This window comes from Salmo salar, chromosome ssa20, assembly GCF_905237065.1.
Source record: "Salmo salar chromosome ssa20, Ssal_v3.1, whole genome shotgun sequence".
NCBI classification, from domain to species: domain Eukaryota; kingdom Metazoa; phylum Chordata; class Actinopteri; order Salmoniformes; family Salmonidae; genus Salmo; species Salmo salar.
The window spans coordinates 51,237,804-51,265,065 of record NC_059461.1 but is presented as its reverse complement, the minus strand read 5'-3'; the positions used below and the strand labels follow the sequence as shown (position 1 = coordinate 51,265,065).

The 27,262-nt window shown below is 43.4% G+C and overlaps 1 long non-coding RNA gene across 1 annotated transcript; it reads left to right on the top strand.

The window, feature by feature from the left end:
* The first annotated feature begins 869 nt into the window (after positions 1–869).
* LOC123729268 (uncharacterized) lies at positions 870–26,025 on the top strand. Its single transcript, XR_006760963.1, has 2 exons — positions 870–2,303; positions 22,108–26,025. It is a non-coding gene; the product is annotated as an uncharacterized lncRNA (long non-coding RNA).
* The last annotated feature ends 1,237 nt before the right edge of the window (positions 26,026–27,262 follow it).

Sequence of the window (27,262 nt, the reverse complement as noted above, 5' to 3'; positions counted from 1 at the left end):
ATCCCTGATAATGCGATAATGTATGTTTGCACTTTTCTTGCGTGTGTGTGTGTGTGCATGGTTTGTGTGTGCATGGGTGTGCATGTGTGTGTGCATGTGTGTGTGTGCATGGGTGTGTGTGTGTGTGTGCATGGGTGTGTGCGTGGGTGTGCATGGGTGTGTGCATGGGTGTGCATGTGTGTGTACCTGTTTGTGTCTGTATGTGTACTAGCTGTACCTCTACAGAACATGTAGCAAAGAACGTGAGAACCTTGCAGTGTAAGGTCTGTTCCATTCATTGTATTTCAACAACCTAATGGCACCAACACCACAAACCCGGCCAAACATAAACAGAGACAGAGGCAGGACTGTAAATGCCTCTTCCTTTTTTCCAGCGAGTGTGCTTCCCTCTCTGTCAGGGTGTGTGCTGGCTGTCAGTGCCCAGATGGTGGCGTTGGGTAGTGGGTATGGAGCTGGAGGCCAGTGGGCCACAGTCCCAGGCACATTGGCACCGGTGCTACTGGAGGACTGTAGAGAATACAGCAGCTCATGCTGGTGCTATGCCAGGTGCTATGCCTGGTGCTATTCCATGTGCTATGCCAGACTAGCCGTAGACTCGTTCTGTGGTAACAGACTTGTGAGAAGTGCTCAAATTGTTGTTTTGGGTCATATATATTTAGTGAAATTTGTTGTCTTCTATATATAACCATACTACTACTGTAACCTAGCACTCCATTATTTATGTCTCCCCAGAGTGTGTTCTGGTATCTTTCTGTGTGTTAGTGTGTGCATAACCAGGAACATGGGTAATTTATAAAGCAGGATCATGAATGGATTTTGGATGCTGTCAGTTAGTAGCTGTTCTAGGAGCTTCGAAGTGGAGGGGAAGAGAGAGAAAGAGGGAAAAAGGAGGGGGGATAGAGCTGCTCAGCGATACACAGAGACGCATGTGGAGTAAGCGAAACAGAGAGAAAGAGAGAGAGACAGTGGAATTGTGAAAAGGTGCAAACCTGTAAACCCGAGAGTGATGGATCCTCCTTCAGACTTGAGGACGATCATGAAAATGTGGACAAGCAACAAAAAGGGATTCCACTACAGGTTAACCACCAGGTTTTAAATCATCATTCGTCCCTGTGAGAGGAGAAGCTGGGTATCTGACAGCCAACCAGGTGACACAAAGAGAAGTCAAGAGGAGGACCGAAGAAGAGAGGGAGTGTAAGAGAGAATGATGGATGGACGAGCATATGGAGTAAGTTTGACAGCCTCAGAGAGAGAGCGAGCGATATAAGACCTATCTGGGATTCTGTGGCTGTTACTCACGACTTTATTTGTCTTCAGTGGAAATCCATAGGTGTGACAGAGGACCGCTAGACACGCAACTTGACCCACCTGTCCCCCTCCCCTCCATCCCACCCCCACATACGTTTCTCTGCAACCTCCTCCCTCTCCTATCTCCTCTGCTGTCAGTTCAGCAGCTTCTTTGGGGATCTCTTTTTTTTTATCTCACAATCCTCTCATCCAGTCCCATTGGCTTGATTTCTGTTATGGCTACATTCCCAGCCCTTTTTGCCGCTATGGAAGACGCCTCCTACTTGAACACAGCTCCAACCAGCAGCAGATCTTATTTGGAGAAATAGAAAGATAAAATTGAATAATACGTCATTTTGGGGTCGGGAAGACTGTCTACAGGTCCACAACAAGTGCAAAGGATCAGATTATGTTATGTTAAGACTTTGATGCAGAACTGACACTGAGCAGACAGACCTCTGGGACAGAAGATGAGACTTCGACTATATGAAGCGGAGGAAAAGCATTGTCCACAGCCTCATGACAAGGACATTGGGAATCAAGCTCAAACAGCAAGAGTTCTTATTAAATATTGATAACGACAGGCATGTTGGAAAAGCATACATCAATGTTCCATTACCTGCAAAGTGGAAACAAAACAAACGAAAGAGGCTCTTGACACCTGAGGAAAAGATCAGGTGGGATTCTTCCTTCTGGAGGACTGAAAACAGTTGAACCATATACAAAGTCAAGTTAAGGATTTATTCTACTTGAGAAGCCAAAGCCATACTTAAAAGTGTCAGAGTTTCAAAGGGACTGCTTCAGGGAAACAGAGACTAACTGCAAAGAATCTGTGCTGCAGCAGGACATTTGAACTATTTTCCAACAACGAGAGACCTGGACCAGGAAGAAAGAAGTGTGCCGGGGGAAAGGGAGGGGGTGGAGAAGGAGCTTGGCAAGACGGTGGAGACATGGAGAGGATACTGGAATAGCAAAAAAGAAGGAGCATATTGGTTACCCCCCTGGTGCAATGTGTGGTGAGTATGCAAGTCATTAGTTGACGCACTGCACATTACAGTCATAGAGATAGGGAGAGGTTGTGTGTGCGTGTGCATTCGTGTGCTGTCTGCCTGTCTGTCTGTGCATGATGAGTGTCATTGTGTCACGGTACTGTATGAGAGGAAAAAGAGGGAAAGATGTTATCCGATACAGCTTCTTAATGTTTATCGAATAGACAAAAAGCCAAACAGAGAAAGTGTCACTGAACATGTTGTTGAAGGGTACTATGTTGCTCCCCACAGGGGTTTGTTTAGAAGGTGAGCTGGGTCAGAGGTCAGGCTGTTGTTGACTCTAAAGCAGGGATGGGCAACTCCAGTCTACGGGGGTGGAGGGGTGTCAAACTTTTTCCACATCCCTAGCAAACACAGCTGATTTTAAAAAAAAATGGCATTCTTAACAGAAGATCATGATTAGTTGATTATTGGAGTCAGGTATATTAGCTGGGGGTAAAAGTGTGACATCAATCAGGCCCCCCCCCCCCCTGGGTGCACATTTTGGTTTTTGGCGGATCACTACACAGCTGATTAAAATAACCAACTCATCATCAAGCTTTGATAATTTGAATCAGCTGTGTAGTGCTAGGGAAAAAAACTAAATGACCACTATGTGATTTCCAGCATCTGCAACAATGAGTCCTGTCAGTGTTTCCAATAGGTCATATAGGACAGCTTCCTGCTTCCTGCTGAAAAGCCCTCCGCTTAAGGCAGAGAATTGACTATAGTTTTGAAAGCGCGCTCATCCTGTAGGATAATGTTCATATGCTTACACTTGTGCTGCACCTTTGGACTCCTTTTGACTTCATTTTTTGATGGTTCTGATAAACCATATGCTTACTTTTGACACGTTTGAAAAATATAAAATTAAGAATTATGATCATAATGTGACGTAGCAGATTTGTTTGACATATTCGTGTAGAAAATAGGGGGCGTGCAACTTTCCCTCTTTGAAAATTCCCTTGTAACCGTTTGGTGTCAGTACTGCGTTCCCTCATCGATTTGAACGTTTTTGCATGGCTGACAAGTGTGAATTGGCCCCCTGGGTGTATGCCCCTATGTCTGAGAGTGTTCTTCAGAAGCACGTCCATCTATCACTATCAACACAGGGGCTTTCATCCCAGACATGTGTGGCTACACAGGGCATTCCCACAAGTCAGATTCATTCACAGAGCAGCCAGGGGATGAGGGATTGATCAATCAGAATGTAGCTGAAAGCCACAGGGAAGCAGTCTCTGGTCTGTTTTCTCCTTCAAGAGCCTCTACATATCCCCCTTGCTTCTTACATTTTATCCTTCAAACTCTCTCGGAAACACCACTCAATCGCTAACAATCAACTTGTATTTGATTAGATTGAGCCAGTTAAGCCACCGTCTCTCAGTTTCATTGGTTGGAGGAGAGGTGGAGATAGAGGAGCTGCAGATCTAAATAGAATGACTGCTGCCCCCCCCCCACCACCACCACCACCACCACCACCACCATGACAACCACATACAAATGGTGTTGCCAGTAAATGTTAATTTCATTTGTAGAGAAAGGGAGTGGAATTGGAAAGGGCACAAGTAACCTGCCACCTCTTGAACATCAAGGAGAGATCCCAAAAAGAGGTCACTGGTGAAGCTAATGGGAATAACACCGGAAAAGGGGGAAGTGAGGAATTTAATCCAGTGTCAGCCCGGATGCTTTGGTTGGAAGGACAGTCACTAATCCGAGCGGGAAAAAGCGAAAGATGAACGAAAGAATGGGAAGCGATCTGACAGTCATCCGTTGGCCCTGGGCACCACTCTTCCCTCCCACGCTGCCTGTCCATCAGAGCTTATAATGAGGCCTGTGGATGTCTGGGCCGTCATAAGGCTCTGGTTCCTCTGCCATCACTCTCTGTGACTCATCTCGCTGTGTGTGCGCGCGTGTGTACCGTTTGTGCATGTGTGGATGTGAGTGTGTGTGTGTGTGTGTGTGTCTGTGCTGTTTTAGTAAGGGTTCTAATATAGCGTGTTATAGTGTGATCGTTTTTGGGAAATCTCAACACCATATCTTTAAAATGAGACAGCCAGACACTTCCCACTTCAGGCAGTGACCCAGAATAATTACATTATGGCCACATTATGCAATAACCTCTGCATCAGAGGAACCCGTGTAGTGGGTGGATTGAGGGAGAGAGAGGGGCAACGGATATGACGGCAGCATGGTGTCTATTTGGACGTGTTATGTTAGTGCTTTCACATCATAGGCAAGACAGTCCATGATCATTTAGGTATCGATCAACAACCATTGATCACAATGACAGAGGCCTACAAGGCATTCACAAGGCATCCAGTGTCTCTGTGTGATGAAGAGATGATGCAGATAATCTGTCGTCCACATGGGGTGGAATAACAGTATTATCTAAATTGAGAATCCAATACTCTTGCGTTCAGTAAGGCAATATATTGACTCGCAGCTCTTTCAATCCATCGTATTGTATTTGCATTTTATAAATAATATTTTGCTTCCTGTTTTCCACCCCACTGGAATTGTCCTAACTGTTTCCCCTGAGCATTAGAGATATACAGTACGTCAGTGGAGGCTGGTGACTTAAAATGGAGGAGGATGGGAGACCCACGGTATAGGCGGAACGCACGGAGACGAACAAGTGTGTTTCAAAAATCGTCAAAGACTAATTATTTTAACCTAAAGCATTTAAAAATACATTTATAGTACAATATTATGGTGAATGGGAGGGCTACTTACACTGTGTTGGAAAGGGATCAGTGATTAAATGAGGGTATGAGGCATGAGTTGAGGTGTTCAGAGGCTTGACCAGTGCAGGACAGGATTTGACAAAAAGGGAAGACAAAAAACAATAACACAACACAGTACACAGTTAGATAAAATAGCTAAGAATGAGTTAGTCCAGGCAATGAGTAAAATCATTGATCTGTAATAATGTGATTGTATATGTGATTGACTCTACATACAGTCGTGGCCAAAAGTTTTGAGAATGACACAAATATTAATTTCCACAAAGTTTGCTGCTTCAGAGTCTTTAGATATTTTTGGCAGAAGTTACTATGGAATACTGATGTATAATTACAAGCATTTCGTAAGTGTCAAAGGCTTTTATTGACAATTACATGAAGTTGATGCAAAGAGTCAATATTTTCAGTGTTGACCCTTCTTTTTCAAGACCTCTGCAATCTGCCCTGGCATGCTGTCAATTTAACTTCTGGGCCACATCCTGACTGATGGCAGCCCATTCTTGCATAATCAATGCTTGGAGTTTGACAGAATTTGTGGGGTTTTGTTTGTCCACCCGCCTCTTGAGGATTGACCACAAGTTCTCAACGGGATTAAGGTCTGAGGAGTTTCCTGGCCATGGACAACAAAATATCGATGTTTTGTTCCCCGAGCCACTTAGTTATCACTTTTGCCTTATGGCAAGGTGCTCCATCATGCTGGAAAAGGCATTGTTTGTCACCAAACTGTTCCTGGATGGTTGGGAGAAGTTGCTCTCAGAGGATGTGTTGGTACCATTCTTTATTCATGGCTGTGTTCTTAGGCAAAATTGTGAGTGAGCCCACTCCCTTGGCTGAGAAGAAACCCCACACATGAATGGTCTCAGGATGCTTTACTGTTGGCATGACACAGGACTGACGGTAGCGCTCACCTTGTCTTCTCCGAACAAGCTTTTTTCCGGATGCCCCAAACAATCGGAAAGGGGATTCATCAGAGAAAATGACTTTACCCCAGTCCTCAGCAGTCTAATCCCTGTACCTTTTGCAGAATATCAGTCTGTCCCTCATGTTTTTCCTGGAGAGAAGTGGCTTCTTTGCTGCCCTTCTTGACACCAGGCCATCCTCCAAAAGTCTTCGCCTCACTGTGCGTGCAGATGCACTCACACCTGCATGCTGCCATTCCTGAGCAAGCTCTGTACTGGTGATGCCCAGATCCCACAGCTGAATCAAGTTTAGGAGACGGTCCTGGCGCTTGCTGGACTTTCTTTGGTGCCCTGCAGCCTTCTTCACAACAATTGAACCGCTCTCCTTGAAGTTCTTGATGATCCGATAAATGGATGATTTAGGTGCAATCTTACTGGCAGCAATATCCTTGCCTGGGAAGCCCTTTTTGTGCAAAGCAATGATGACGGCACGTGTTTCCTTGCAGGTAACCATGATTGACAGAGGAAGAACAATGATTCCAAGCACCACCCTCCTTTTGAAGCTTCCAGTCTGTTATCCGAACTCAATCAGCATGACAGAGTGATCTCCAGCCTTGTCCTCGTCAACACTCACACCTGTGTTAAGGAGAGAATCACTGACATGATGTCAGCTGGTCCTTTTGTGGCAGGGCTGAAATGCAGTGGAAATGTTTTTGGGGGATTCAGTTCATTTGCATGGCGAAGAGGGGACTTTGCAATTAATTGCAATTCATCTGATCACTCTTCATAACGTTCTGGAATATATGCAAATTGTCATCATACAAACTGAGGCAGCAGACTTTGTGAAAATTAATATCTGTGTCATTCTCAAAACTTTTGGCCATGACTGTACAGTAATGACAGAAAATTGATAGGGGTACTCTGTACTTGGAGGGGAAACATTCATTGTGCCAGTGGATGAGCGGGCACATGAGACATGGCTTCAGTTCATGCCAGGAGAAAGTTGACAATGGTAGTGGAGTAGTCATCACCTCTTAAATCAGGGAACAGGAGGGGACTTAGCTGTAAATACAAATAGCAGATACATTCCATTAGAGCGGCGCCATCGAAAGGTTTGGACAACGAGTTTCTTTAAGAACTTAAACTGAAACATCTCAGAATTCATAAAGTTAAACACAGACCGCGCATCTCGCTCACTTGACACATCAAAGTAGCTCAAGAAACGTTCCTGAATAAAGCCCTGGTCATCCACGTAACTGATGATAACTGACAACTGCAAGCAGATTAGTGCCACAATAGGTTCCAGAGCGGGGGGACAATTTTTACCCCCTGGGGCCTGGAGTTTTTCCTTATATGTTAACCTAATTAGGAAAACTCTGGACCCTATAAGGTATGACAGTGCTTAATCAGTTGTAAAATGGTTTCATATGGGCTATGATGGGACGAGTTTTTCTTAATCAGATCTCATGGTTTTAAAAAAACTCCTGGCCCTGGGGGGGATGAAAGCCCTTTCAAACTGCAGCTACCTTACATTTCCTCTACCCAGACACATAGACAACAACTGATAGACAATGGACCTCACAGGGCTGAGCTTGCTTTATGCATGTTTGCATCATGCAGGCCTATGCAACTGTAGGCCTTATAAAAAAAATGACTCACATCTGCCATCACTATTATGTTGATTCATTATTTCCAGTTAATCATTTTGGATCAAAAACATATAGGCAGCCTAGCCACCCCATGTCACGTCCTGACCCTTGTTAGAGGTCATTTTCCATAGTAGAGTGGTCAGGGCATGACAGGTGGGTGTTTTGGGTGGTTTTGGTTTTCTGTTTCTATGTGGGGTTTTCTAGATTTCTATTTCTATGTTTTGGCCAGGTATGGTTTCCAATCAGAGGCAGCTGTCTATCGTTTTTCATGTGTGGGTGTGGGTAGTTGTTTTCCGTTTTGTCAAAGTGTACCTTACGGAACTGTTGTCGGTCGTTTTGTTGTTTTGTTCAAGTGTCTTCATTAAAAGTTAAATTATGAGCACTCTACATGCTGCGCCTTGGTCTCCTTTAGACGACCCACGTAACACCCCAATTTTGAATATAAATTAAATTTGATTATTCACATTTTCTCCTGACGCACAAATGTACTATAAATACATAACGTTACTAATTAGTTTACCCTGACCAGATGGACAGGGCACATAGGCTGTATGCAGCTGCTCTTAATAGTAGCCTACAGTTGATCAGACTGAGTAATAGTCTAGTTTTCATCCCATACAGCATGTCAGATTTCTAATGTTTAGGTGTAGCCTAGGCTGCTGCAACATTTATGTCATGAGTTTTTGCTTGTGTCTGGCCGGAGTGATGTATTATCATCTTTGCTAAATAAAGACTGGAGGATTTTGAAAATATGCGCTGCATCAACCTCTCTTTAATATTTGAATGGATGATGCGATGGAAGCTATCAAATCATTCAGAATTGACAGTCGAAAGTTCAATATGTTCAGCAAGTAAAGCATTGTAACGTGCAATTAAGTCTGCAAGCTCCTTGTAGTTGCCCTTGTAGGCAGAACTTTCCCTCTCGTCGGGTCCTCTTAAAGCAAATTCTTGCTTGCCCAAAAACGCAGTGGTTTTGATAAGCTGCTTGAGAACATCCCTGTTTCTTCTTACTTTCTCGTTGTGTTTCGCAGTTTGAGTACGCAGACCTTCGTCCTTATCGATGCAGATTTTTCCCAGAAGCTTGATTCTGATGTGGGCACTTATATGATCCCTGCTTTTGTTTTGCCGTTTAGCTGAACGATCAATGTTCTTCGGGTCACTGTACCCACCTTTCGACCAAGGCTCAGACTTTATAAACAGCAGACAATGCCAGCAAAACAGGCGGCTTGATGAAAGGCTCCCTGTTAACCAGCTATACTTTTGATACCAGTTGGTATTGAACACCCTCACCTTTTCATCCTTCCTCATGAAACTGATCTCAGGCAGAGGTCGACCCTCGCTTTTAATTCACACCTTTTTCGTTTGCCCCAGAGAATGAAAGGGGTTTTTCAACGAAAAGTCCACAACATTTTCGGCAGCGTCGGCCAGTCTACCATTCTGGTGGAGAAAACTGCACACTCATGCTGGTAGCTACAGTGCCTTGCAAAAGTATTCATCCCTCTTGGCATTTTTTTGTATTTTGTTGCATTACAACCTGTAATTTACATGGATTTTTATTTGGATTTCTTGTAATGAACATACCATTTTTCCCCAAAAATGAAGTGAAATGAAAAAAAAACTTTATTTAAAAAAGTATAAAAGAATAAACTGAAAAGTGGTGCGTGCATATATATATTCATTCACCCCTTTTGCTATGAAGCCCCTAAAATATCTGGTGCAAACAATTATCTTCAGAAGTCACATAATTAGTTAAATAAAGTCCACCTGTGTGCAATCTAAGTGTCACATGATCTGTCAAATGATCTCAGTATATATACACCTGTTCTGAAAGGCCTGAGTCTGCAACACCACTAAGAAAGGGGCACCACCAAGCAAGCGGCACCATGAAGACCAAGGAGCTCTCCAAACAGGTCAGGGACTAAGTTGTGGAGAAGTATCCTCAAGTAAGTATCATCCTCATCTCTCCCAAGTGGACATTCTCTCTTTCTCCCCTGACCCATCTGTCTATCTCCTCATTTGAATTCCATGCTGTCACAGTTACCAGCCCTTTCAAGCTTAACATCCTTATCATTTATCGCCCTCCAGGTTCCTTTGGAGAGCATCAATGAGCTTGACGCCTTGATAAGTTCCTTTCCTGAGGATGGCTCACCTCTCACAGTTCTGGGTGACTTTAACCTCCCCACGTCTACCTTTGACTCATTCCTCTCTGCCTCCTTCTTTCCACTCCTCTCCTCTTTTGACCTCACCCTCTCACCTTCCCCCCCTACTCACAAGGCAGGCAATACGCTTGACCTCATCTTTACTAGATGCTGTTCTTCCACTAATCTCATTGCAACTCCCCTCCAAATCTCCGACCACTACCTTGTATCCTTTTCCCTCTTGCTCTCATCCAACACTTCTCACTCTGCCCCTACTCGGATGGTATTGCGCCGTCCCAACCTTCGCTCTCTCTCTCCCGCTACTCTCTCCTCTTCCATCCTATCATCTCTTCCCTCTGCTCAAACCTTCTCCAACCTATCTCCTGATTCTGCCTCCTCAACCCTCCTCTCCTCCCTTTCTGCATCCTTTGATTTTCTCTGTCCCCTATCCTCCAGGCCGGCTCGGTCCTCCCCTCCTGCTCCGTGGCTCGACGACTCACTACGAGCTCACAGAACAAGGCTCCGGGCAGCCGAGCGGAAATGGAGGAAAACTCGCCTCCCTGCGGACCTGGCATCCTTTCACTCCCTCTCTACATTTTCCTCTTCTGTCTCTGCTGCTAAAGCCACTTTCTACCACTCTAAACTCCAAGCATCTGCCTCTAACCCTAGGAAGCTCTTTGCTACCTTCTCCTCCCTCCTGAATCCTCCTCCCCCCCTCCTCCCTCTCTGCGGATGACTTCGTCAACCATTTTGAAAAGAAGGTTGACGACATCCGATCCTCGTTTGCTAAGTCAAACGACACCGCTGGTCCTGCTCACACTGCCCTACCCTGTGCTTTGACCTCTTTCTCCCCTCTCTCTCCAGATGAAATCTCGCGTCTTGTGACGGCCGGCCGCCCAACAACCTGCCCACTTGACCCTATCCCCTCCTCTCTTCTCCAGACCATTTCCGGAGACCTTCTCCCCTACCTCACCTCGCTCGTCAACTCATCCTTGACCGCTGTCTACGTCCCTTCCGTCTTCAAGAGAGCGAGAGTTGCACCCCTTCTGAAAAAACCTACACTCGATCCCTCCGATGTCAACAACTACAGACCAGTATCCCTTCTTTCTTTTCTCTCCAAAACTCTTGAACGTGCCGTCCTTGGCCAGCTCTCCTGCTATCTCTCTCAGAATGACCTTCTTGATCCTAATCAGTCAGGTTTCAAGACTGGGCATTCAACTGAGACTGCTCTTCTCTGTGTCACGGAGGCTCTCCGCACTGCTAAAGCTAACTCTCTCTCCTCTGCTCTCATCCTTCTAGACCTATCTGCTGCCTTTGATACTGTGAACCATCAGATCCTCCTCTCCACCCTCTCCGAGTTGGGCATCTCCGGCGCGGCCCACGCTTGGATTGCGTCCTACCTGACAGGTCGCTCCTACCAGGTGGCGTGGCGAGAATCTGTCTCCGCACCATGCGCTCTCACCACTGGTGTCCCCCAGGGCTCTGTTCTAGGCCCTCTCCTATTCTCGCTATACACCAAGTCACTTGGCTCTGTCATATCCTCACATGGTCTCTCCTATCATTGCTATGCAGACGACACACAATTAATCTTCTCCTTTCCCCCTTCTGATAACCAGGCGGCGAATCGCATCTCTGCATGTCTGTCAGACATATCAGTGTGGATGACGGATCACCAGCTCAAGCTGAACCTCGGCAAGACGGAGCTGCTCTTCCTCCCGGGGAAGGACTGCCCGTTCCATGATCTCGCCATCACGGTTGACAACTCCCTTGTGTCCTCCTCCCAGAGTGCTAAGAACCTTGGCGTGATCCTGGACAACACCCTGTCGTTCTCCACTAACATCAAGGCGGTGACCCGATCCTGTAGGTTCATGCTCTACAACATTCGCAGAGTACGACCCTGCCTCACACAGGAAGTGGCGCAGGTCCTAATCCAGGCACTTGTCATCTCCCGTCTGGATTACTGCAACTCGCTGTTGGCTGGGCTCCCTGCCTGTGCCATTAAACCCCTACAACTCATCCAGAACGCCGCAGCCCGTCTGGTGTTCAACCTTCCCAAGTTCTCTCACGTCACCCCGCTCCTCCGCTCTCTCCACTGGCTTCCAGTTGAAGCTCGCATCCGCTACAAGACCATGGTGATTGCCTACGGAGCTGTGAAGGGAACGGCACCTCCATACCTTCAGGCTCTGATCAGGCCCTACACCCAAACAAGGGCACTGCGTTCATCCACCACTGGCCTGCTGGCCCCCTACCTCTGAGGAAGCACAGTTCCCGCTCAGCCCAGTCAAAACTGTTCGCTGCTCTGGCACCCCAATGGTGGAACAAGGTCCCTCACGACGCCAGGACAGCGGAGTCAATCACCACCTTCCGGAGACACCTGAAATCCCACCTCTTTAAGGAATACCTAGGATAGGATAAAGTAATCCTTCTAACCCCCCCCCCTTAAAAGATTTAGATGCACTATTGTAAAGTGGTTGTTCCACTGGATATCATAAGGTGAATGCACCATTATAAAAAACAATTTTGAAACTTTGAACATCCCACGGAGCACCATTAAATCCATTATTAAAAATGGAAAGAATATGGCACTACAACAAACCTGCCAAGAGAGGGCCACCCACCAAAACTCAAGGACCAAGCAAGGAGGGAATTAATCAGAGAGGCAACAAAGAGACCAAAGATAACCCTGAAGGAGCTGCAAAGCTCCACAGCAGAGATTGGAGTATCTGTCCATAGGACCACTTTGAGCCGTACACTCCACAGAGCTGGGCTTTATGGAAGATTGGCCAGAAAAAAAGCCATTGCTTAATGAAAAAAATAAGCAAACACGTTTGTGGTGTTCGCCAAAAGGTATGTGAGCGACTCCCCAAAAATATGGAAGAAGGTACTCTGGTCAGATGAGACCAAAATTGAGCTATTTGGCCATCAAAGAAAATGTTATGTCTGGCACAAACCCAACACCTCTCATCACCCCAAGAACACCATCCTTGACAGGGACTGAGAAACTGGTCAGAATTGAAGGAATGATGGATGGCGCTAAATACAGGGATATTCTTGAGGGAAACCTGTTTCAGTCTTCCAGAGATTTGAGACTGGGACGGAGGTTCACCTTCCAGCAGGACAATGACCCTAAGCATACTGCTAAAGCAACACTCGAGTGGTTCAAGGGGAAATATTTAAATGTCTTGGAATGGCCTAGTCAAAGCCCAGAACTCAATCCAATTGAGAATCTGTGGTATGACTTAAAGATTGCTGTACACCAGCCGAACCCATCCAACTTGAAGGAGCTGGAGCAGTTTTGCCTTGAAGAATGGGCAAAAATCCCAGTGGCTAGATGTACCAAGCTTATAGAGACATACCCCAAGAGACTTGCAGCTCTGATTGCCACCATTGTCATGGTGGCTCTACAAAGTATTGACTTAGGGGGGTGAATAGTTATGCAAGTTAAGCACACTTAAGTTTTCTGTTTCTTGTTTGTTTTTCACGACAAAAAATATTTTGCATTTTCAAAGTGGAAGGCATGTTGTGTAAATCAAATGATACAAATCCCCCCCAAAAATCCATTTTAATTCCAGGTTGTAAGGCAACAAAATAGGAAAAATGCCAAGGGGGTGAATACTTTCGCAAGCTAGCTGTCCTCTGGCTATATCATTGTGCTACCCCAGACAGTGCTGTTGAAGTTACTGTAGACCTTCATTGCAAACGAGTGTATTTTAACCAATTATTTGGTGACATATGAATATATACAGTTGAAGTCGGAAGTTTACATACACTTAGGTTGGAGTCAGTAAAACTCATTTTTCAACCACTCCACACATTTCTTGTTAACAAACTATAGTTTTGGCAAGTCGGTTGGGACATCTACTTTGTGCATGACACAAGTAATTTTTCCAACAATTGTTTACAGACAGATTATTTCACTTATAATTCACTGTATCACAATTCCAGTGGGTCAGATGTTTACATACACTAAGTTGACTGTGCCTTTAAACAGCCTGAAAAATTCTAGAAAATGATGTCATGGCTTTAGAAGCTTCTGATAGGTTAATTGACATCATTTGAGTCAATTGGAGGTGTACCCGTGGATGTATTTCAAGGCCTACCTTCAAACTCAGTGCCTCTTTGCTTGACATCATGTGAAAATCAAAAGAAATCAGCCAAGACCTCAGAAAATAAATAGGAGACTTCCACAAGTCTGGTTCATCCTTGGGAGCAATTTCCAAACGCCTGAAGGTACCACGTTCATCTGTACAAACAATAGTATGCAAGTATAAACACCATGGGACCACGCAGCCGTCATACCGCTCAGGAAGGAGACACGTTCTGTCTCCTAGAGATGAACATACGAAAAGTACAAATCAATCCCAGAACAACAGCAAAGGACCTTGTGAAGATGCTGGAAGAAACAGGTACAAAAGTATCTATATCCGCAGTAAAACGAGTCCTATATCGACATAACCTGAAAGGCCGCTCAGCAAGGAAGAAGCCGCTGCTCCAAAACCGCCATAAAAAAGCCAGACTGCGGTTGGCAACTGCACATGGGGACAAAGATCGTACTTTTTGGAGAAATGTCCTCTGATCTGATGAAACAAAAATAGAACTGTTTGGCCATAATGACCATCGTTATGTTTGTAGGAAAAAGGGGGAGGCTTGCAAACCGAAGAACACCATCCCAACCGTGAAGCACGGGGGTGGCAGCATCATGCTGCAGAAGGGACAGGTGCACTTCACAAAATAGATGGCATCATGAGGTAGGAAAATTATGTGGATATATTGAAGCAACATCTCAAGCCGTCAGTCAGGAAGTTAAAGCTTGGTCGCAAATGGGTCTTCCAAATGGACAATAACCCCAAGCATACTTCCAAAGTTGTGGCAAAATGGATTAAGGACAACAAAGTCAAGGCATTGGAGAGGCCATCACAAAGCCCTGACCTCAATCCTAGAGAACATTTGTGGGCAGAACTGAAAAAGCGTGTGCGAGCAAAGAAGCCTACAAACCTGGCTCAGTTACACGAGCTCTGTCAGGAGGAATGGGCCAAATTCACCCAATTTATTGTGAGAAGCTTGTGGAAGGCTAACCGAAATGTTTGAACCAAGTTAAAACCTGTTGAGGACCTGATCCCGGTATTGGGATTTATTGTCAAGAGACCATGGCGGGAAATTCAAAACTGCAAGAATCTAATAATTTCAATTTCTCAAACAATCAACTATTTTTCACCATTTGAAAGATAAACATCTCCTAAATCCAACCACATTGTCCGATTTCAAAGAGGCTTTACGGCGAAAGCATAAAGTTAGGTTATGTTAGGAGAGTACATTGAAAATAGCTGTGTGTAATGTTTTGTCAATTCAAAGACAGGCGTCACCAAAAGCACATAACCAGCTAAAATTATGCACTAACCTTTGACAATCTTCATCAGATGACACTCCTAGGACATGATGTTATACAATACATGCATTTTTTGTTCCATCAAGTTCATATTTATATCCAAAAACAGCATTTTACAGAAGCGGTGAAATTCAGAATTTTTTTCTCCCTCAAATGCTTCCGGTGGATCAGCGTTACAATTTACAAAATTACTATTTGAAAACATTGGTAAATTATAATATTGTCATTCAAAGAATTATAGATTAACATCTCGTAAATGCTACCGCATTGCCAGATTTCAAAATAACTTTACTGGGAAATCACACTTTGCAATAAACGGGGTGCTAAGCTAAGAACAATAGGCTAGGATATACAGGTTAGCACCATCTTGTAACCATCTAATATCAATAATACTATTGTAAATATTCCCTTACCTTTGATTATCTTCATCAGAAGGCACTTCCAGGAATCCCAGGTCCACAACAAATGTGGTTTCTTTCGACAAAGTTCATAATTTATGTCCAAATAACTCCAAGTTGTTCCATGTTGTTAGCGCTTCGGTAGGCTCCTCAAAAGTAGGGCAGGGGGGAAAAGTCACGACGAAAAGTAAAAAAAACAACCTATTTACGTTCGTTCAAACATGTCAAACGTGGTTTAGCATCAATCGTTAGGGCCATTTTTAACGTGAAAAATCAGTAATATTTCAACCCGACCTCTCCTGTGTCTTGAAAACCGTTTTGAAAAATGTCTCGCCTCACATGAACTCACATGAACGTGCAGGTGCGCGCAATAATGAAGTGACGACATCCCAGGGACGTCAACTTCTCTTCCTTGTCATCCGGTATCTGTTCATCATAGACGCTTCAAACAACTTTATAAAGATCGTTGACATCTAGTGGAAGCCATAGGAAGTGCGAAATGAATCCTTTGTCACTGTGTGATCTATTAGCAATGACTCGAAAATAGTACAGCCACAAAATTCTCATTTCCTGGTTGTATTTTTCTCAGGTTTTTGCCTGCCATATGAGTTTTGTTATACTTACAGACACCATTCAAACAGTTTTAGAAAATTCCGAGTGTTGTCTATCCAAATCTGTTAATAATATGCATATCCTAGCTTCTGAGTTGGTGTAGGAGGCAGTTAAAAATGGGGACATATTTTTTTTCAAAATTCTCAATACCGCCCACTAGCCCGTAGAGGTTAAACAATTTAAAGGCAATGCTTCCAAATACTAATTGAGTGTATGTAAACTTCTGACCCACTGGAAATGTGATGAAAGAAATTAAAGCCGAAATAAATCATTCTCTCTACTATTATTCTGACATTTCACATTCTTAAAATAAAGTGGTGATCCTAACTCACCTAAGACAGGGAATCTTTACTAGGATTAACTGTCAGGAATTGTGAAAAACTGAGTTTAAATGTTTTTGGCTAAGGTGTATGTAAACTTCTGACTTCAGCTGTATATAATATAGTTTTCTCAAAAAAGGATAACTTTTTTTAAATGTTTCACTATTTACATTTTTCATGAAATTTCACTGAGGAGTATGGTCCTCCCCTTCCTCCTCTGATGAGCCTCCACTGTAGTACTTATTTATATGCATTTATTGAAACAATACCTATTTTCATCGGCATTCTTCAGTAAAGGTATCAGCTCTGAGTTAAAATGGAGAGTTTCTAAGTTAAGTGCTGTCTTACTGTAAGTGGTTGGTCAAAGTTTCAGGCCAGAAGGATTTGTCTGAAAGCCCCAAGAGCACATGATATGTCGTACTTCTGTAAAATATGCATTATGCAACATGCAAATCTCATGATTATTTTAAGATGAGAGACAATGTGTGACAGACCTATGAAAGATAGAGCTGGGAGAAAATCTGAGGTTAGGCACATCTCCGCGATTTTTATCTCCATGTTCAAGGCTGTAACCATGCCATTGTAATTTCTTCGGTGCACATATCCAACACTAATATGCTATCCTTTGACAAATGTTTGTGTTTCGTTCTACAAGAGAAGTGTTTACAGTCAACATATCATGGGCTCTGGGGATTTCAGACAGATCCTTCTGGCCTGAAACATTGACCGATCACTTCAACCTATAGTAGCAAGACAACGTTGCTGTCTAAACAACTTGCCTTTTGGCAAAGCAACAACAGCGTTGAATACAGAATTAGTCAGGTATCCAGGCTGTAATGGTAGATATGATGGTAGGAGGCGGTTTCATCCATTTCAAATGAGACTCACCTTACACAGCTGCCAATAAGTGATACACCAATCGAAAGAACAACAGAAAGGCATCTCATTACTCACGCTCATGCTTACCAACCAAACCTCCATGCCACAACACAACTCTGATCAGTACGTTGTGCTTCTGGTTTGTTTCTCCCCAATTCTGATGACTGAAGATTTGGCACCGCACATGTGGTTGAGCTGTGTGTGCATCCCTCCATTGGAGAGAGAGAGAGATATTTTAATCCTGTTATGGGGCATACACTTTAAACTAGTTCCAGCCTCTATGGGTGTTAGAAGGCATAGACCACGTTAATGCAGGACCAAAATGCACCACAGTTTGAAGACATCTCCTATATATACACTACATGACCAAGAGTATGTGGACACATGCTCATCGAACATCTCATTCCAAAATCATGGGCATTAATATGGAGTTGGTCCCTCCTTTGCTACTGTAACAGCCTCCACACTTCTACGAAGGCTTTCCACTAGATGTTGGAACATTTCTGCGGGGACTTGCTTCGATTCAGCCACAAGAGCATTAGTGAGGTCAGGCATTGATGTTGGGTGATTAGACCTGGCTTGCAGTCGGCGTTCCAATTCATCCCAAAGGTGTTCGATGGGGTTGAGGTCAGGGCTCTGTACAGGCCAGTCAAATTATTCCACACCGATCTCGACAAACCATTTCTGTATGGACCTCGCTTTGTTGTCAGGGGCATTGTCATGCTGAAACAGGAAAGTGCCTACCCCAAACTGTTGCCACAAAGTTGGAAGCACAGAATCATCTATAATGTCATTGTATGCTGTAGCGTTAATATTTCCCTTCACTGGAACTAAGAGCCCTAGCCCAAACCATAAAAAACAGCCCCGGAGCATTAGTCCTCCTCCACCAAACTTTACAGCATTCGGACAGGTAGCATTCCCCTGGTATCCGCCCAAACCAGATTTGTCCGCCAGACTGCCATATGGTGAAGCGTGAATCATCACTGTAGAAAATGCGTTTCCACTGTTCCAGAGTCCAATGGCGGCGAGCTTTACACCACTCCTGCCGACACTTGGCATTGTGCATGGTGATCTTAGGCTTGTATGTGTATTTTATAGATACAAAGATATATGTACTGTATTTATTTTTTATGGGTTAATTGTATGTTACCTCCTGCTGTACTGTCCATCAGTTACGTTCCAATGAGAAATTGTTTTATTTATTCAGTGTACTAGTATTATGAATTGCACTTACCACTTAAATTGAGACACAGCTGCTCGGCCATGGAAACTAATTTCATGAAGCTCCAGACGAACAGTTCTTGTGCTGATGTTGCTTTCAGGGACAGTTTGGAACTTGGTAGTGACTGTTGCTATGCTCTTCAGCACTCGGTGGTCCCGTTCTGTGAGCTTGTGTGGCCTACCACTTCGTGGCTGAGCCGTTGTTGCTCCTAGACATTTCCACTTCACAGTAACAGCACTTACAGTTGACTGGGCAGCTCTAGTAGGGCAGAAATTTGACAAACTGACTTGTTGGAAAGGCATCCTATGATGGTGCCACAGTGAAAGTCACTGGGCTCTTCAGTACGGGCCATTCTACTGACAATGTTTGTCTATAGAGATTGCGCGGCTGGGTACTCAATTTTATACACACGTCAGCAACGGGTGTGGCTGAAATAGCCAAATCCACTAATTTGAAGGGGTGTCCACCTACTTTTGACCATGTAGTGTATATCTTTCTTTTACTGTTTCACCTTCATTATTTCTTCATATTTCCACCTCTGGCTGAATACATAATGTTGTGGCACAAGGAGAGACAGCCAGGCCCAGCCCAACCCACAGCCAGGAAAAACTTGAAGCTGCACAAAGCCTTGTAATGGAAGGTTTTACTATATTTTCTAGATCATGTGTACAGTACCACTTCTCTCCTGCTGTTTGCCAGTAACACTACAATAGTCGTAACAAACTATATAAGAATGGATCTCTACTCTTTGACAGTAATTAGCATGATTGATTTACCTGGCAATTAGTGTTGAGTAAAACTGGGAACATTCCATTATCGAACTCCTCTCTGAGCAGCGGTGACCCGGAGTTCTCTGGACCTGCCGTGTAGGTGTGCATGCTCGCATGATTCCTCAAGGTGAACGGTCCGATGTCGCCAACACTTCATCAATAACTAGCTCTGATCTCTCTTTAGTGCTTAAAAGGTTTGACTGGAAGCCAGCAGCAGTTGTTTATGAACTTAAAGATAGCTCCTTATCGAGCTCAGTGTACAGAGGGCAATCCAATAGAACTCTACCTGCCACTGCTAAAATGGGAGAGGGAGCAGGGCAAGGTACTTAGTACTGTAGATGTATACACAATTACATTTGACTGTTTATCAAAACCTTTCCCATTTCACTTGAGATGTAAAGTGCTCAGATGTGCAGTCCATTAGTAGACCATGTCCTCTGTGTCTTCAGAAAAACATTTTAAAAAATTGAAGCGTCTGAGCTTGGAGATTTTGGGGGTTGTCTTTATAGAGGTTTCAGAACAATAAAACATCAAGAAGCTTCCATTAGACTCTTGCAGAGAAAATGTCTGAACTGAGCTGATATTTTGGTCTCATTTGAACGCTGTGTTACTATACTGTAATAGTTTTCAGTTGACTCTAATGAGGACTGCAGATGGAGGTCCATCCAGGCTCTGCTATGAAAGTAGCTTCAGTAGTGTTCTCTCTGTCTCTAACTCCGCCGTGCTAGTGCTCTTTAAAGAGCAAATTTAAGTGCATTAATCATCGATGGTGTCTCGCTCAGATCCCTTATGATATTAATGTTGCAGGGTGAAGTCTTGTAACCTCAGCGAGCCTATGAACCATCACTAATACATGCTTTCTGAACAGGCCTGTATTGTGTGCAGACTGGCTAAGATAGAACATTGCTAAGGACTCAAAATAAGCGGGTTATATGTTCTCTTTTACTGATGATGGTTGTGAATATGCCTCCGATTGGCTGGCTGCCATGTCAATCACAGTGTCTGGCCATTGAGGGATTTGCCAATAGAGCATCAATTTCCTATCATCTACCCCAGTCCAATGTGGATCTTAAAGAATAGGTTAGTGTAATCCATATGCTGTGGTGGGTAAATGAGGAACCTACAGTATATGCCTGCAACTTGTATGAGGAGCGATATATCTAAAGAAAGCATTTTAATACCATCTACACAAAATTATTTTCAATGCTGGTTGATGCTTGTAAAGATAACAAGGGTTGGTAATGCCTTGATTATAGAAAAATAGGCATCACATTGTTATGGGTTTTCTCAGTGACACTGGAGCTGGGCTAGGGAGCACATACCGTGACTCATCCCCACCCATCCCATCAGATCCCTGTCCACTGTCAGCATCCAGCGACTCACTGTTACACATGGGGCTTTGGGAGAAGCCCTTTTTATGGCTATGGAGTGAACAACAGAGAGCCAGGAGGCTATCAGTTGCACGTAAATTCAGTTATGATGAGATCCAATAAAGCTGTATAAGTCAAAGTGGGGTGCAGAACTGAGAATCAATACCTGGATGTAGACAGGAAAAGCATCTTTCAATGTTAATGTTCCACTGGAGACACTTTAAAACCATTATAGCCTGTTTGTTTCCGTTGCGTCAAGAGGTAGTGTGGTATCTATTAAGAACACTGCTTACGACCGCCACATCTCTCCTTCTATTTCTGTTTTAATATCTATTTTCTTCATACTTCTTCCCCCTCTACTTTTTCTTTATTTCTCTCTCTCTCTCTCTCTCTCTCTCTCTCTCTCTCTCTCTCTCTCTCTCCTCCCCCCTAGTCATTTGGCAGGGGAACAGTCTTTTTTTCCTCACCCTCTGAGAGGCCAGCGTGGAGAGGACTCACCGGGGCCATGTGTGAGTGACTCCCTGGCTGGGGCCTGGAGCAAGGAGGTGCCACATGTATTTCCCCCTAATTGGGTTGGAATAATCGTGTTTCACCGCTGAATGGCTAAGTCACATCAGAGCAGAGGGAGGGAGACATCACTGTCTCCCAGGCCTCACCGGGGCCCCCTATGCTGCCACAACTTTGGTTGGCTCCTATATTGTTTATTCTGTTCGGCCCTGTGTTGTGCAGCGAGAAGCCAACAAGCGCAGTACAGGAGAGAGTTTGTTTCTGTTTTGTCACAAACTGACCTGGGCTCACTTCTTGTAAGCTGTATCAGTTAGAGCATTCCACAGACACCTACTACAATCTGTCCTCTCTACTTCAGTCCACTTGAATGGCCCCTCATTGACAAAGTGCCCATGATGAGGCTGGAATTGGATGATAAAACATTCAGTTTGACATGAGCATCATCTTGAATTAAAACATGGGGCTGTTGCATGGAAAGGGACAGGAGCAGGTACCCTGAGCTGCCCAGCCCAACATCTCACTGTCATGCTGGAACCATAGCAAGGGTTAACCAAATATGGGTAATCATAAGAAAAAAGTCAAGCTTGATTTTGTTCTTCATTAACTTTTTCATTCCTTGAATCATGTGAAATGTCAGCTTGTCTAAAACGAAACGTAATCAACAACTGTGTCTCTGTCTGTCTGTCTGTCTGTCTGTCTGTCTGTCTGTCTGTCTGTCTGTCTGTCTGTCTGTCTGTCTGTCTGTCTGTCTGTCTGTCTGTCTGTCTGTCTGTCTGTCTGTCTGTCTGTCTGTCTGTCTGTCTTCTAATGTCTGAATTGGAGACCTCTACATAAAGTACAGCATAAACACTTACAATGGTAAACGACAGTATCCCACTCATCTCTCTCCTCCCCTCTGTAGGCACCTGTGGGGGTGGGGCTCACTGATGGTAAACATGGTCCCCCACGGCCGGTATGTCTGCCACGCCCACGCCGCAGACCCTGTGGACGACCAAGAGGAGCGCATCCTGGCCGTGCTGGGGATCATCGGGACCGTGCTCAACCTGCTGGTGGTCATCTTCGTCTACATATACACCACCATCTGACCACCACCACCACTGCAACCGTACAACCAGTACTGGACCACGGTCCAGGCTGACACACACGTCACCAAGGGAGAGGGGAACGCATGCAGCGACAGGAAGAAAATGGAGGTGGACCAAGAAGGAGTAGGACCAAGCCTGTCAAGACCACCAGTGTCATTGAGCTTTGCCCCAAAAATCTAAGCAGTGCCTGATCATATCGCCGTCCTTTCCATCTTTAGGCTCAGAAGGGTGAGGAAGAGCAGACGTATTCATGTGCGGACATTTTGATATCAAAAACATAGGAAACCTCCACCATTTCTTTGATGACAATTCTGTTGTTTTGTACAGACCCTCTCACGTGTATTATTTGTAGAGTTCACCCTGTTTGATTATTAATTGGCCACACATTTTCCTAACTATACTCTATTGTTGACCATTTTGTTCTGAATTCACACTTTATGGTTCGCTGGTGTTAACATTTGTCAACAAGCACAAAGACCCTCCTCATTGTGGAGGATTTTATCCTGGTCAAAATGGCATTGTCACCTGGACCACATTCCAACGCTGAAGGATATGACATTCACCCCGACACAGTGAAAAAGAGAGGCTGTTTATTGAGTCCATTATATCACTGCACTGTACTTGGCGCAGGCCTGAATATTCACTTCATCCTCAACATCCTCTTTTCTACTAACAAGCTCAAACCTGAGAAGACATGATATCATGATAATATCTGTCGAACTCTTGCTTCAGACACCTGTTTGATACACACCTTTCATCTTGTGGTTATAAATGTTAGCTACAATAACAAAAGAGACGGATAAGAGTCAAAGCTAATTTATATCATTGCTATACATTTAGGATCATTATATTTCCCCACGTTCATGTACGACGCTGTAATTAATAACATTTTATCTTTGGAATGTAATGTGCTTTCACAGAAACTACCCCCCACTCCCATTGCAGCCAACATGTCAATTTCAATTGAAAAGTTGAGTATGGTTTGTCACTGCACCAATTAAAGCTAAATATTGGGTTTCCATTTACAATTGATGTCAGAGTATTGAACCGGTAGGGCGTTAGATGTAGCTTTGAGATCCTGCTGTGCTGTGTAGCTTAGCATTACATGGTCACCTCTGTGAGTTTCACTCATACACTAGTATAACACATTTGTTTTGCCCCAATTGCCAACCTTGCTGCACAAATACATCTCAAATCAATGCAGTGCTTCCGGAAGAGTTCAGTACTTGAACAGAACACAGACCCACACTCCTCACCTTGAAAAACACTTGCCTTACTGATGTCATTGAAGAGACACTTTGGTAGCTGAAATGGAAATGCTTCCTGATGCTTTTTTTAACACAATCACTTATATTGGTATAATGACATGATTCCAGTTCACTATACCGTCCCATTGAGCTTCTACAGTGAAGTGAATCGGAGTGAATAGTAATGGGGATGGACAGAATGGACTCTCTATTGCCAGATAAACTTACTTAAACCACCCAATACCGTGGCATGTTTGGGCTGATTGCTACCCCCAACTGCTTACTTTTTTGTTGAAGCCCCGTACAAAAACACCTGATTCAACTTGCCAGGGGCTTGATGATTAGTTGAGAAGTAAAATCAGGTGTACTTGTCCGGGGCCACAACAAAAATATGTACTGTCGGGGGGTACTCGAAGACCGGACACTGGTCTAGGCTGTAGTGCATGGCGATATATACTAAATTCTATAGTACAACATGCAGCTGTACTGTGTCCTATATCATAACAACACAAAGATACTGACTGTAAGTAAGCATGCTTCAAATTCCCAAAACACTGTTTACACACAGCTAACCACTGAATAACAAAGCTTGTTAAAACAAGTCTTTATAGTGCAACCCATCACTAGAAAAGTCATGGAGTCGACCATCCTTTCTTTGTGTGCGTGTATGGGTGTGTACGATACAGTCCGGTATATAGTTAGCTAGCTGCAGTGCAGGGCTTTCTGACATTATAGAGCTTTTGCTTTGGACCAGACGAGAAGTAACCAGGGACCAATGGGAGGGAAGAGCCCGGAGCAGACTCAAGACCATCTGCTGTCCCTGTGGACAGTGGCACCTCCTCAACCCAGAACAGAGCCAGAGCCAGAATGGCTTCCTTCTCCATCTCATTATTCCACTACTTAAACTGAACTGACAGAAGTACTTCAATTCAGGGACTCGTGGGTAAAATGGAACCTCAGAATGTGAGTTTTTACTGCGTGTCCTCACTGCCCTGGAGCGTGTCCTCACTGCCCTGTGTGTGCTCAGAATTTCTCAGCACCATTCATTTCACCAGTTTGCATACAGTATTAGGGTAGAAAAATCACTCAGTTTGTGCATCCTTTTATTAAAATCAAAATGTGCTTTTGTTTTATTTCACATTGGTGTGATGCAGCCCCTGTTATGTTTCATTGTATTTTATCTTCTGTCTATGCATTGGGTTTTATTTTATTTTCCAGACTTTAACTCTGACAATCCAACTTTATTCATGATGTATGAGTGACCTGTATTTTGGAACTAAAGGGAATATTTGGTGGATGATTCAGATGTGTCTGAACAAGATGAAAATGTTTCACCCCTCTTTCTTATTTTAAAGTCATGAAATATTGAAATACTGAAATATTTGATAGTTCTATCTAATCGAAACTCATCTTTTGCCAGAGTTATAAATGATGTTAAAGTTTAAAAGAGGAGAATGAGGCATTATAACGGAGATATATTTCTGCATTTCTATGCAGTTGTCTAACTCTTTATATTTGTGTTTGGAAATGATAGCAAAATTGTGCTATATTACAATGTTGCTACCAAATGTGTATATATCCTGAGAATAAAACGAATGCCATGAAATCAGCTTTTCATGTATTGTTATATTATAGAGTATTCAAATACAAATGGAAAATGGTACCACTTTCCAAAGTTGTATTATATCCAAAGCAAAGGCCGTGTTTCCAGCATAATCAACAAGACAAGTATACCATACACATGCATTACAAACACTATAAAGTGTCCAGTTGGTGGCGGCAATACACCTTTTTGTGTGTAGTTCACCATAAAACCTCACAGAAGAAGAAGTGAAATAGGAAGTGGGTTGGTCAGTAGGTGGAAGCCATTCTAAATGCATGCAAAGATGATCTATTATATTGACAAGATGCTGACACAGCCCAGCAGGCAGGTGTCCATGTTCCCCATTATACATTTCAACACCAACTCCATTTGCTCTCACCGAAGATGTTCTATTATGTAATGTCTCCACATTAAATGTGATAGGAAATTAAGCAGAATGAAAGGTTATGCGTGTATTCCCATTGGATTAAAATGTTATTTTTTTGTGGACTTACCTTTTTTTGGGAACGAACTCTAAGATCTGAATTGAATTATTTTTGAGAAGCTTGGATTTAAAGGACATTTTTGTTTGAACTGAATCACTTTGACTTTGTTGCATGTTTGCGTGACTGACACCTTGGCCTGCTGTAACTATATATGTGAGTGAGTGAGTGAGACATTAGTAAAATTCCTGAACTAAGTATTTTCATCATTCTAGATTGCAGCCGGTAGCAACAAGAACAAGCGCTGCGATGTGTGGACCCAACACACACAGTAAAACTCTGTCCCTCATGCGGTGTGTAATTTGTGTTCAATTGGGCTCATTTATCATTTCCATAAAATACTGTATGTAAAATTTGTCAATTTTTTAAGTTCAAAGCAATAAACATCAATAGTGATGAGAACCTTGTTTCATTTATATTTTTTCAAGATAAAAAATGATTTATTCCACCTATGTCTTGATTATTATTGATTTTTGTTTTCAAAAATCACATTTTATATAAAAAAACCTGTGCTTTTATTGATAAATGTGATCTAGCAGAGGTAAATGGCAAATATTAACCATGTATGCTGTCTATATTGCTTGTAATTGATATAAGTCAATATCTAAGTATTAAGTATTTTTACGTAAATTGTTATGGCTGTATTGTTTTAAAAAACCAATAATGTTGTGGGTCCATCAGACCCGTGAACATTAGGTGAATAACTAAAACATGAACACCACACAAGGGTTAATATTATCCTTTAAAAGTGCTTTAGCTTTTTTCTGGGGTAGTGCATATTTATACTTTCTCTAAATTGAAAAAAAGGTCTAGGGGTCAAGTTATCGCGACACGGTTCCCCCTCCTTGTTTTGATATAGCACACTGGTACAGAAAGGACAGGTGACAGTTATAATGATATTGACAAGATATTAGAGTGACCGGTCTAACAATGGAAATACACGTCCTCAAAGATGGATGGGAGGCGAGATCAGGTGGGAACATTCTAGCCAATAAGAGGGTAGATATGCCTGTGAACAACTGGCACACCTCCATATGAACTAGTTTTTTTTAACCATGAAGTCACATCTTTTTAATGCCCGACGAGGGTGAAAGAGAAAGAGGCGATCAAAGTCAGGGCTGTCGAGAGCATTTCATATGCAGCAGCTGTTAAAAGGGTTGAGGGTTCGAATGGTCCTCCTGAAGAGTCCATGGTGTCGCCTTTATAGCTATTGTGATTAATTGCATTGCCAAGGTGGAGAGGAAGTCCAGAAAGATGGACATCATTGTGGTTGCGGAAGACTGGTTCCGGGATTGGAAGACTTCTCGGCAGAGTAGCTACGTGGAGCACGAACTCGGAGCCTGAGAAGGGAGATATGGATTTGTGAAGGACTGAAGAAGAGGGAGTTTTATTTTTTAGATTTTTTTGTCAGTTTACAGTTATTAATTAAAGAAAAATGGAAATGCCACAAGTCTACTTATATCAGTGCATTCTTAACAACCTTACCATTACGGAACTTCTATTTGCTCAAATACAAAAATTCCTTACTTTGTGGACTTATTTTTCGTGAACAGTTTTTTTGAGCAGAGTAAACGCTCTTGCTTCACCTCTATCTTCCTATCTGTTGCATGTCAGAAATGTTTGGTAACTAGGAAATAGT